At 37.6% G+C, this 12,710-nt stretch overlaps 1 protein-coding gene across 4 annotated transcripts in view; it reads right to left on the bottom strand.

The window, feature by feature from the left end:
* The window catches only part of BMPR1B (bone morphogenetic protein receptor type 1B), a 264,614-nt gene that overhangs the window by 36,820 nt on the left and 215,084 nt on the right, over window positions 1-12,710 (bottom strand). The window lies entirely within an intron of this gene.

Raw genomic sequence — 12,710 nt, 5'->3', positions numbered from 1 at the left:
CTGCTGCAGCAAACTCCCATCAATGAATACTAAAAAGAAAAACATTCTGACACTGCTGACATGGCAGTTGCATTATTGGAGGAACACTCTAGAATAAAATAATATAGTGTGGTATAAATAGATCTGGGGCAAAAAGTTGGTGCAAAACTACTTGGGCCCTGCTCCAGCCATCATTCCATTTCAGTTTATAAAGTAACTTTTCTTTACTTCAACCATTATTTGGGAATTGTAAGTGGTCACTCACCCACTTTACTTGCCCGTGTTTTGATTATTGCCTCAACCTTCATTTTGACCTTGCTTGGAAATTGCTACAGGATTTTATCTTTTGCCCTGGATTTTACTTCTAGATGAAAGAGTTATCTACATTTCTAACATCCTTGGGCCTAATAAATTCTGACTACATGACTCTACCCCATAGAATTCTGTTTGCTATCTTTCCCTCCCTGCTACTACCACCAATCCATGGCTATTCAGGTAACCACCACCGAGGAATTTGTGGGTAGCAAAGTCCATACAAGGGGAATGAAAATGAGGACCACTGGATGTTTTACAACTCCAAGGAAACTTTAGAGCCATAATCAAACAGATTAGTGCTTGGAAAACAGACTGCAAATGTACCTCCGGCTCCCGCCCGAGGAGCCAGAAGCAAGCTCTTGCCCCTCTTTCTGCCAGCCCTAACTCTCTGACGTTACCAGTCAGCTCCTAGCTCCATTAATAAATATTACTGTTGCATAAAAATCAAACAAAGGCAAAAAAGTGAGGCTTGCACTAAAGAACAGACAAGAAAGGTAAACATGGAATTAACTTTACATGCTAAAAAACACAAGAAGAGCATAAGTGTGAATAGGAAACATAGGTGTGAAGAGGAAACCATAAAACAATTAAGTGGTCCACTTAGACTTTAAGTAAGTGTAAGATTTGTCGTCTGGGGTACACCCACTACCAACTCTCTATTAGAACACAACTTATTTGACTTTGACCTGCTTTGTATTTCTCTTCCCTTTCTGATGACTATTAAGTAATTAGTCTAAGTCCATTGTCTAGATGTCTTTTTAACTTGCCCATTATAACAGCCTTGTATAATCACTTAACCAGTAGCTTCAGTAAAAATACAAATTGTAAACCATGAAACCCTCTTTATAACATAGATGGTGTTCATGTCTGTCTTTACATAAAAAGAATTAACACTAGTTTGTGATACTCTTGAAATGCGGCCTGTATAAATGAGCAGGAACAGATGTTGTGTTTCTGGGTCAGTGGAACATACCCTTTCAGAAGAAGTTCTCTTTCAGCAAGCAGTCACAAAGCTGGTTTTGTAACGATACAACATTGTTATTCATGGATAGGGAATGAACTTTCTAAATAAGTTCCAGCCAGAGATTTTCAGACATCTGGCTCATAGGGTGGCACAGTCAAATAACAACATTAATAGTAATACGGAGTGAAAACCATAGGTCTGTGTTTTCTTATGACATTACAGGCTTTGGATGAAATTTAATGTTATCCACTCTCTCAGCCAGCTTTTGGGAAGAGAAGTGATAGATCACAGTCTCCTGTCTAACAGAAAGTTCGGAAATGAGACAATTGGAAAAAATAGTGAATGCAATAAAAAGGCATCTATCTAACAGTACATCAAGCATCATTCAGGATATTTTTTTCTTATTAGATCTGAAGGAAGTCACATGTCCAAAGTGTCTCTTTAGTGAGGTAGTCTAGAGCACCAGATAGCATCAGATATGAGGACATTGAAGGACATTTTTTATACAAGCTTGATTTTTAGCTTTTTGGTTCTATCTTCACAGTAGTACACCTCAGCTTATTTACAAGAAATATTAACCTCAGACCATATCTAAATATCAATTATTATTTTCATCAGTTCTGTGTTGCATATGAAGACCAGTTGTATAGCTAAAAGTAGTGCCATTTGGGTTGGCAAGGGACAAATGTCTTCAACCACTAAAGACCAATTGTATGCATACAGTATATATATTTTAGTGATTTTTTTTTTAAATTGCAACTGTACAACATTAATTTGCATTGTAAAACCTGATAAATTACTAATATTTTAAGAAATTCTCAAAAATGTTGACTCAGTCACACAAAAACAAGTGTGTGGTATCTATGATGAATTGTGTGTACCTATATACACATTGTTTTATTTATTTTGGACTGTTTTCCTCTGTATGGTTGTGTAACAAGTTGTTTTACTTTTTTGGCAAATTCTATTAAATATTTGACAGAAAAAAAATGTGGTATGGTCCATTGGACTTGTTATGTACAGAGGTATTTTCCCCTAGAAGCAATGCTCCACCGAGCCAGACAAAGCTGTGGTGTACAGGCTCCACGCCAGAGTGTATGACTGATGATATACTAGGCTTTACTTCTGTGTTATTCTTCTCAACTTAGAGTCATTTTTCTTCCTGGGTGTACAGTAAATATGTTACCTAGTGAATAAAATAAAAGGTTTAACTATTGAATAGTGGTATAAAGAAGTTTAATCCCATAAACAAACCATTTCAGTTGACATATTGATTTCTTTATACCCTATCGGAGATGTTTACTAAAGGCCTCTTGATGGCAACCTGTGCGTATCATTACATCAGATTTCTTTAAGGTATTGAGTTCCCTTGACTAAAGCTTGGTTCTCAATTTTCTTTGCATCCGATAGAAATTGATAAAATATGCTTTTAGAAAAAAGGATCTGACTTGTAAACAGTAATAATCACAAATCAAACACCAGATGCCTTCCTTAACACATAATACAATTTATACAGTGCGGCAAAGGCGATAAGGCAAAACCTCACCTACAACGCAAACAAAAGGGAAGAAGCGACAGTCAACTGGAACGATGCTCCAAATATGCGTTTCAGATCCAGACAAGCGAACAACAGTCTGACTGGATGGAACAAGCAGCTCTGTAATCTGAAGCTCTTCATAGCTTCACTTTGATATCTGACCTTTCCAGACACATCTGAGCTTTGAAACAAGTGTGTGTGAAAACATTTAGTGATAATCATCCCAGTGTGTGAGGTGAGAAAGCCTGCACAGCTAAAAATAGGCCAATTATGCCTGGATTTATCTCCTGGACTCTGACTAAATCCAGGTACATTAAGGAGGCAATAGACCTCTGCACAGAGTCTTGCTCATCAATCTGTCAGTCTATCAGCCAATAGTGCTGGTGAAGTAAGCAATACTAGACGTCATCCCCTATCTCTGTGGAATAATAGAGAAAGTAAAAAATGTTGGTAGCGGCCAGGTATTGCAGCTTCCTTGAGGTTTCATCAACAGTTTACAAGCTTTTACTGTTTGCCTGCTTCCTAACCGTAAAGCTTCATTCTTCAGATGGATCAAGATGATTGCGGAACCCAGCTCTTTTGTACAACTAATGTCAATGATATCCCCTTAAAAAACTACATAAAAATTCCTGATATCACCAAACAGTGAATCTGTCACCAAAGATTCCTGAATATGAAGATATTGGCTCACATTTATCAAAAACAGTGCAAACTTCACTATGTGCAGTTTTCCTGTGTAGTGTGCAGGGTCTGTCCGATTCAGCAATTGTGGCGCCCGTTCTTCATGAATTTGGCGCTCCCTGCACAGCTCTGACAGAGTGCACCAACTTTTTCAGTGAAGGATTTTGTGTTTGGGTATAGTGCAGCCATGACACTAAATAGTTGATACTTCTTGAATACATTTGCAAGCAGTTTTCACATTAAATAAATTAAATTAAAGTCTGATAGAAAACTGGTGCAAGGGCTTTAGTAAATCTGGGCCATTCTATTAAATCTGAGCTATTCTACTTCTTCTAAGGCCTACAACCAACAAGAGGATCATTGAACTCACATTATGTGCTTGCCAGAAAATCCGGCACGAACACTCAGAGACCGGAACAGAACTGACACGTTGAGTTTTGTTCTGGTCTCTGCACATTTGGGCCAGGTAATCTGACAAGCATGCGGTGCAAGTTTGATGCAAGTTAGTCGCATGAAACTTGCTTGTGGGTTTTAGGCCTAAATCTGTTCATGGACCAAGTATACAGAATAGAGTACACTCTCCTGAAGAAGCTAAAGCGAAACACGCGTCGAGGCCAGGGGCCACTAGATAGATACCAGGTATCTTATATTGAAAACATTGGGCTACATTAACTAGGTTTTTTTTCAGACTGTGCCCATTCTTCAATAATAAAATGGCTTGCACAGGTATTTAAGTAGTGGGTGCATTGCTATTGTGTCACACGAAACCCTTTTTGTGGCACAGTTGTGATGGCTTCCATGCAACACAAATTATGGGGCATGCCATCGGACAGTCCAACTGATTCGGACTGAGCGCCAGGTTTAACTTTCGTATTGTGTTCCACTCCCTTGAAATTAGATGCACCACAAAAAAGATGGTGAAATCTATCGGACCTGAGCAGGAAAACGACACATTCCGGATATCGGGCACACAATCTTCGTGAATTGCGGCACAGTGGATTATAGTTGGACAATGCACTTTCTGTGAACTCCAGTGAATGGTAAGGAAATGAACTCTAAATAGATAAAAAGCAAGATATCGAAATAGAATCTAGCATTGAAGTTGTATACCTGGTTTAGCACATTGTGAAGTTTACCCCAGAACATACTGGTAGGTTGATTAGATTGTAAACCCCATGGGGAAAAGGATTGATTTGGCAAACTCTGTGCAGCTCTGCGTAATCTGTGTGCGCTATATAAATCAAGAATTATTATTATTATTATTTCTCCAGTATGTATTTATGACCATTTTAATGAACTATTTATGTACCGTATGTACATTCTTTCTTTTTAAGTATTAAATAAATAAAAAATTATAATTTTTAGTATACTTGGTGGCATGTTCCCTACTCGATGCACTGACTTCATTATAACCAGGCATTAGATGCTATGTAAAGCATGGGAGAGGACATTTATATGTGTTTCATCCTTCAGATAACCGGTCTTATTTTACTGCTACATTTAATCACAACTGTGCCCTAACAGAGAATCGACGGCCAAAGTTTGCAAAACAAAGTTGCAAACACCAAAAATATGATATGGATGGACAACCCAAGGCAGTGTATGACAAAACTATAGGAGCGGAAGAATGGCATAACATTAACTAGACAGTTAAATCTGTTCACTGTAGTAGATGCAGAAAATCCGTGATCAGTTTATTCATCCTACGTGTGACTCCGCTTTACATCCTACAGCACATTCACATCACATTCACATTCGTTTTTTAAAAGTGAAAATGTTTTACATTCCCATTTATCCTGATAAGAACATTACTGAGGAGAGTAGGACAGTCATAAAGTCTTTTCTGCGGTGTTATTACAATTTATAGCGCCTTGGAAAGGTGGTAGCTGTTGCTGAGCATATGTTAATATTGCTTTGCTGTCTTGTGATTGGTTGCAGTACTACAAGAAATATGTGATAAATCCTCTTTATGTTTCTGGTGTAGTCACGGCTTCTCCACTCCACTCGGCAATTAATTGCACTTGTGGGACGACAGCAATCAATTCTGACCACAAAAAGGATTGGCACGATTCACCGTAAACGCTCTCCGAAACTAAAAGCCTTTCTGTGTTTGGAAACCTTGTTGCATTTGCTCAATCTGTATGAGTGGTATATTAACTTTGCTCCCTTAGAAAACAGAGTTAACCACTGCACTACCAATTGGTGTAACATATCCACACTGCATATATGCAAGATTATAATATGTCTACAAAAATCCACAGAAACATTTGAGCAGACGAAATGATAAGAAGAAGAGAACACACAGAGGACATACAGATTCCTCTGATAATGTTAGTGGCTTGTGCCAAGTACACACCCTTTGATGAGCTTTAAACAATACTCTGTGTTTTCCAAAGTGCCAGCCAGCCTTTGCCAGGGCTCTTTATTGTAGTAAAAGTAGTTTTATGGGACTGTTAAATTACTGATCATTAGCATAGGTGATCAATATCAGATTGTCCAACTAGCTTCCCCTAGAGAACAGGTGTTTGAAGAGCACAACCTCTTTAAATAAGAGAAACATTTAGCTACGCTGATGACTTAACCAAACCTATTGATGTTCCATACATTGTATACCTGCTGTATAGTTGTACATATGTGCTATAGTTCTGCCTGGTTAACTAGACTATGACAGTTGCAACCTCTTAATGAGAACAATGAATGTGATACAGTAAGCCTGAGCTTTGAGCAGCTCACTGTAGGGGGTGCTGAATGTCAGACCTCCACCGATCCATCCTTAGTCTAGATCATCAATATTTTAAGCCCTTAAAGAAATTCTACCATCAAATGCAGCATAATAAACCAGGAACTGTGACTGCTTTAATCTTCTTATATTTGATATCCATGACCTCCTTCCTTCTAAGATCAACTTTAACAATTATGCTGATGATAATTAATGGCTCTGGTAGGCGTTTCCAGAGCCTCTTTGTGATGTAGCTTGACAGACTGTTACAATGATCAGAGCAGGTCTCCGCTTCCCCTGCACTTCCTACTGCTGCTAGATCACTCCGGCAGAGGGAGGAGGGAGAGAGCAGGGGTATGGGTGAGATATGTTGTGTTTATTGTAACAGCTTGTGAATCTGCACACTGAGGAGCTCTGGGAACACCTGCAGAGCCATTCAAGCTCATTAGCTGATTATGGATGGAATAAGACCATGGATAATGATTTGATGGAAAAAAAACTATTGAATTCACAAGCACGCCAAAATTTTGTGCCCAAAAATAGAACAAGTCTAGAGTGTCGGAAAACAGGAATTAGTGTAGCCAACAAATCATAAAATAAGGCGCAAAAAAAGAAAAAGAAGAAAACACTGCCAGTTTCCTGTTTGAAAGGCCATAATAAATTACCAACATCAAGTCTCTGTGGTCCTGTGGTTTAGTGTCCCAAATTAACCTGTTAGGATTCTTTATGTGGCTGCTATAGAAGAGGTAAACTTTTATACCAACCTAGAGATCAGTATGATAAGTCACATGTGCCGTGCCTATGGCACATGTACAGTAAAGTCGGCTTACCCTATGACTGCTTCTTTGCCGAGAGCTCTGTACTAAGGAGAGTATACAAGATTAAAAACACATTCATCCCAAGATACCACATCATAGGCTGGGTGATAACACTTCGAGATTCCCCCATTATATTCACGTCTGTAAACTCCAAAAATCAATATCTATACACAAGAAAAAGGACTTCGATACCACATATTATTTATCATAAATTTTACTAGTTATTTCTTAAACCACTCAAAATACATACAATCATAGAAATAGATTCCAGAAAAAGCCAATAAAGAAAATAATGGTAACACCTATGCTATCAAGGATACCACAGCTACTCAAAACACTAGTGTGATACAGAGTGTAAATGCACACATGTGATTTATTGAATATCTCACCAGGTAAACATCACATGCTTCCCTTCCATTGCCTACATACAATTTGTAGATTTTAAACACAAAGCCAAAAATCGTTTACATAACACACGGGTTATCATGGTACCTTACCCACATTTGTTCCACAGATTCCCGGTAGCAGCCGTAGTGAACGTTTTGCACAGTAGCTTTCTCAAGGTTTTCTTGAATTTGGGACACTAAACCACCAGTCCAAAAGGACTTGTGGATGGTTTAGTGTCCCAAATTGCTTTGACAGGTTCTCTTTAAATTGTTGTCTTGTATATCAAACTTGTCCAAGTTCACATTATAGAAGTTTTATTCAATTGTTGAGAAATCAAGCATAGAACACTGGACGTGACATAAAATAGCTAGTTTTCATTTTATGGCTGCTTAACAGAGTTTTGTTTCTGCTAAAAACGTTTGAGTATGAACCGTACAAACAATGAATGCTTTGGCACCCTTGTTTTCAGTATATGAATGCTTTACCAATGACAAGCCTGGCACTCTTCTTATTAGAAACTATTGTGGATGAACAGAACTGGACTTCTTGAAGAAGGAATGATGCCAGGTTCATGCAATCATATTTAACATGAGTACATGCATTAAAATAAAATCTGATAATAGTTAACGTTTGCTAAGCATTCAGAAGAACACTTCTGCAAATCTATTTATCCAAGTTAATAGCAATCCATAACAATTTTATCAGTTTGATTCACTTTTGAAGTACAAATTAGCTGCAGACCTGGAAAAATGGTTTGAGCGCTGGGACACATTAGGCTTTTCCATTCTTTAATAAATAACCCTGCATTTCTTCCAAATATTTTTGTATCTGGCTTCAATAAATATCCCACATTCACTGCCGGATACGTTGCAATCAATACCGTTTCCAGAACGCTAATCTTTATAAGACTGTTATAACAAGATTCATGTGCGGATGAACAGACATGCAAGGGACATCTATTAAGGACACACTACGCTTCACACTGCGACTAATCCTGCACCTGTGATGTGTTATATAGCAGCTAAGAAGTGAGCTCCTGGGTATACAGCATAATACATTTCAGCTGCTTTTCTCAGTATTCTCTTTGGTTGAGAACTGACTGGTCATTTTATTTAAAGACACATTTGCGACTGTTGACTATGCATGACATTTATCTAAAGCACCACATATCAAGTAAAGCATTATAGCTATAAAGAAAAGTAATCAATCTCTGGACTCCTTCATTAAAAGTATGTGACATGGCATGAAGGCCAAGGAGTGGGCAGGAGGAGGAGGCTTAAGCCTGCAAGGGGGTTTACCAACATTTGGGTCAGATTAAGCAGAAATAGGCAACACCACCAAAATAGTGGTACAGACATAAAAAAGGCGCAAGAGCGGCAACAAAGGAAAAGACATTTCCCCCAGTTTTCTGTTTGAAAGGTGGTAATAAATGCTCCCCAGTGTCCCTGTAAAATGACAACCATTAAAAGTATGTGGGGTATGAACGGGATGATGATCTGAGTGAATAAGACAGCACTGAAGGATGAAAGCATATAACAACCAATACATCTGTGAGCTCTGATGTGTTACCAGATGGTACCACATCTCTGGATTTCGTCAAACAGGATTTATGTTAAAACAAAACTATGCAATGAAAAAGCTTTTGCAGACTTTTTTTTCTACACTTTGCCCTTTTAAAACCCAAAATATATCAATAGTCATGACTAATGGGCCTACAAAGTATTTTATCCTAGACAAAAGCCAAGAACACACACACACCATTCCACACTACAGTTGTGCACTTTCTTGTGGAGATTATTTTTACCATTCTGCTAGCTGAGAATTCTTGGCTACCATGTTGATTTTTTATCACATTAATAATAACAATAATAATTCTTTATTTATATAGCGCCTACAGATTACACAGCGCTGCACAAAGCTTGCCAAATTGGTCCCAGTCCCCATGGGGCTCACAATCTAAACAACCTAACAGTATGTTTTTGGAGTGTGGAAAGAAACAGAAGTGCCCGGACGAAACCCACGTAAACATGGAGAGAACATACAAACTCTTTGCATCAATGTCTTATTTAATGGAATTTTTAGTAAGACAACAATATTGAGTAGCCAGGCTCATGTATTAAAATACAAAGGGGATCCTCACGTCATGGACCCTCTGTCACTTAATGGTCTAGTGATGATGTCCGGACAAAGGGCCAATTACTAACTGTGACCCTGCTTTTTGGGACACAATTGCTTTACCAGGTAGTGCTGACTGGCAGATGAAAGAATGGTGGGAGTATCCTGGGATGCTATTTTATTCTTATAGAGGGGTCTGCGTACATTTCAGCATAGTGTACGTTTCTTTTTTTCTGGATTAAAAAAAAGGTAGCTCACGACTGGCATCCTCTCCTTAATATGTTGATAACATAGACATGGTAACTAAATCTGTGTAAGGAAAATAGTACAACGAGAGGAAAATGTTGCTAGGAATGCTTCTATCCACTACTGTACCACATCTTCTCTATACAGTTTGTATTTGTCAGAAGAGTGTCAGTGTGTTTACATAAGGGAAAGTGCTGCCGACAATCATCAAGCATCTTTAATGTTATATAAATGAGAAGGCTACCAACATACATTCATGGAAAGGGGTCTTAACGTTTGGCAATGAGGATGAATATAACTCAGCAAAATGCTTAGTTATTTTTATGCTTATTTAGAGTCCTTTAAAAGCTAAAAAATAAATAGTAACCTAGTAATATAAAACTACCTAGAAGTCCCTATATATAATCCAGTGAGAGTTGTAGTTCAGTTCTCAGTTCTTGTATATGATGCACACTTTGTGCTAATTAGAATACCAGGAATGACGAGAAGCTTTTATAACTGGCGCCGTCACACACAAACTGCTTTCCATGCATATACAGCTTCGCTCCTCAGGAGTCCACTGTCTCTTTGCAAGCCATATAGTATAAGCAAAAGAATCATTAGTTATGACTGCCCTTGTCTAGGAGATAGTGCTGAGTCTCTTTTCAGGAACTATTATGCTATAAACATTCCCTTGACAGCCATTTATCAAGCATTTAGATAAATAGTAGAAGCTACTTGACTGGATTGTAAAGAGAGAGAAAGAAAATGTTTGGTGTTTTGATATAAACTAGAGTTCATTTACATTGGTAATAGAGACTGAACATAAATATGCACTATATATATATATATATATATATATATATATATATATATATATATATATATATATATATGTGTGTGTGTGTGTGTGTGTGTGTGTGTGTAATTTTTTAGAATTAAAACCAGAAGACAATAAAAAAAAGTGAGGAAAAAGTAGTGTGTCCTTTATTTTCAATTATACTGAGCTTCTGGTTTTACTTTGAAACTACATAAAAACTAGTATATACAAAAGCAGGAACAGTGGGTAAATCCCATGATCAGGTTGGAGTCAATTTCTTTAAGGCAGTTTTTAGTGTAAAATTGTAAATCGAAGTCAGAAATTAAATAAAGAAAGAAGTACAGGCAGTCCCCTACTTAAGAACACCCGAGGAAAGAATACATTAAAGAAATGTAACTACTCACTAGGAATGTATAATTTAGGAAAACTTTGTTTAGCAATGTTAAGGTTATGGGTCCTGCGAACAAACATCCACAATTGTTTTACTGTATCTGCAGTAAATCGCGCAGTAGAAACATAATATAAAAGCTCTGGATCATAGCACTTTCTTTGTTATCATATAAACAGTGTTATCCTAAGTTATAGATATGTTGACAGCTGTTTCTACCATCGTTTCCAGGGACAGCATAAAAGCCTTGCCCTTGGATGTTTCTATCTGTTAGTAAATAATGATAAAGCCCTTGGTGGTGTTAGATAAGAACACCATGTTTCACCTCAGGTGATGTTTGCCGGATCCCTTACTCTAGAGAGATTAAGAGATCTGTATGGTAAACATGAACTGTAGACAGTTCACACTTAGAACATAACCTGCTGGATATGATGTGCATCTTAGTTAGCCGAAAACATATTATCATTCTATCATTCTAGAGATTTACAATGTACAGAAACTGTGGTCAATGTTCTAAATATCTGACAATCTAGATCATGACAGAAGCTATAAAAATGCAAACATAAAAAATGTTACCAAAAGTGTCAAACACGATAGGGTGTGTGGAAGCATTTTGGATCAGAACGTTCAATGCATATGGTATGTTCAATAAATTGTTTTTGCTTAAAGATTATTTCATGAGGCCTCTACTGAACAGCTCTTCAGAAACCAAATTATTTACTGAATGTCATTTAATGGAAATGTGGTGGTGGTAGAGAAACATAGACTATACTATGCATTATATGCAAACAGAAAATGTATCCATGGGAATGACACTCATATGTTGGCATAATGCCTGGATGGTAAATAGAGCCGTACAAAGCTATAGGAAATGTGCGTACAATATGACTATAAGGAATGCAGTGGGTGGAAAAGAAGAGGTGTCCTGCAGGGTGACATTGGGAGATATTGAAACAGTTTCTGCCTCTTTAACTACAAAGGGTAGATAACTCTGCTTTTCATGTAAAGTTAACTTCTGTATGCTCCAGGCTGTTATATGTATCCAAAAGAATTGCAATTAGCCTGTGATCCCGAAACTTACAGTTCACCCATGACACATGACATGGAAAAATTGAAAGAGGTTTTTAGGTTTTTAGAGTGAAAAGACCATAGAGTTCTGTAGTTGGAATTGCAATAGAGCCTTATTCACCTGTTAATAGTCCACGTGACAAATGGATGTGGCTTCACTGACCTCTGAAGCCAATATGGTCCTTAACTGAGTTAGACGTTGGACGATATGATACTGATGGGCTATAGCCCCAACTTTATGTTTAACACCAGTTTTTGATATGTAGATCATACATAAAGAATGAAGTGTTCTATATTCAGATGCTTATATCAGGAGACCATTACTTTTCTGAAATGTTTTCATTTTTAATTAATTTCTTCTTAATTTTTTTCAAATTCTTTCATCTCTTTCTCAGGAAACACTATGTGAAAGCAGGGACAGTCTGACTTTCAGAAACTTATGTTTCTACTTAGTAATGCCCCCTAGAGACTTCACAGTTCCACCATGTAATGATAAAAGGTTACAGGTGGGAGGACAAATTTAGCCAAGTCAGTATTATAGTGCTGACATGATCTGGTTGGTCGTTCTAATTGAGCGGCTGTAATTGACCTATGCCCTGGCTTCCCAGTACACACTCTAATTTTACCATTTGTCTCAAACAGAAACAGTGTCTGTGCCTGTAGGCTAGCTTTCCTCATCCTCAACAGCCGGATT

The sequence above is a fragment of the Engystomops pustulosus genome, chromosome 1 (assembly GCF_040894005.1).
Source record: "Engystomops pustulosus chromosome 1, aEngPut4.maternal, whole genome shotgun sequence".
Classification (NCBI taxonomy): domain Eukaryota; kingdom Metazoa; phylum Chordata; class Amphibia; order Anura; family Leptodactylidae; genus Engystomops; species Engystomops pustulosus.
Note: the sequence above shows the minus strand (reverse complement) of the source record. Positions and strands in the feature narration are given on the sequence as shown.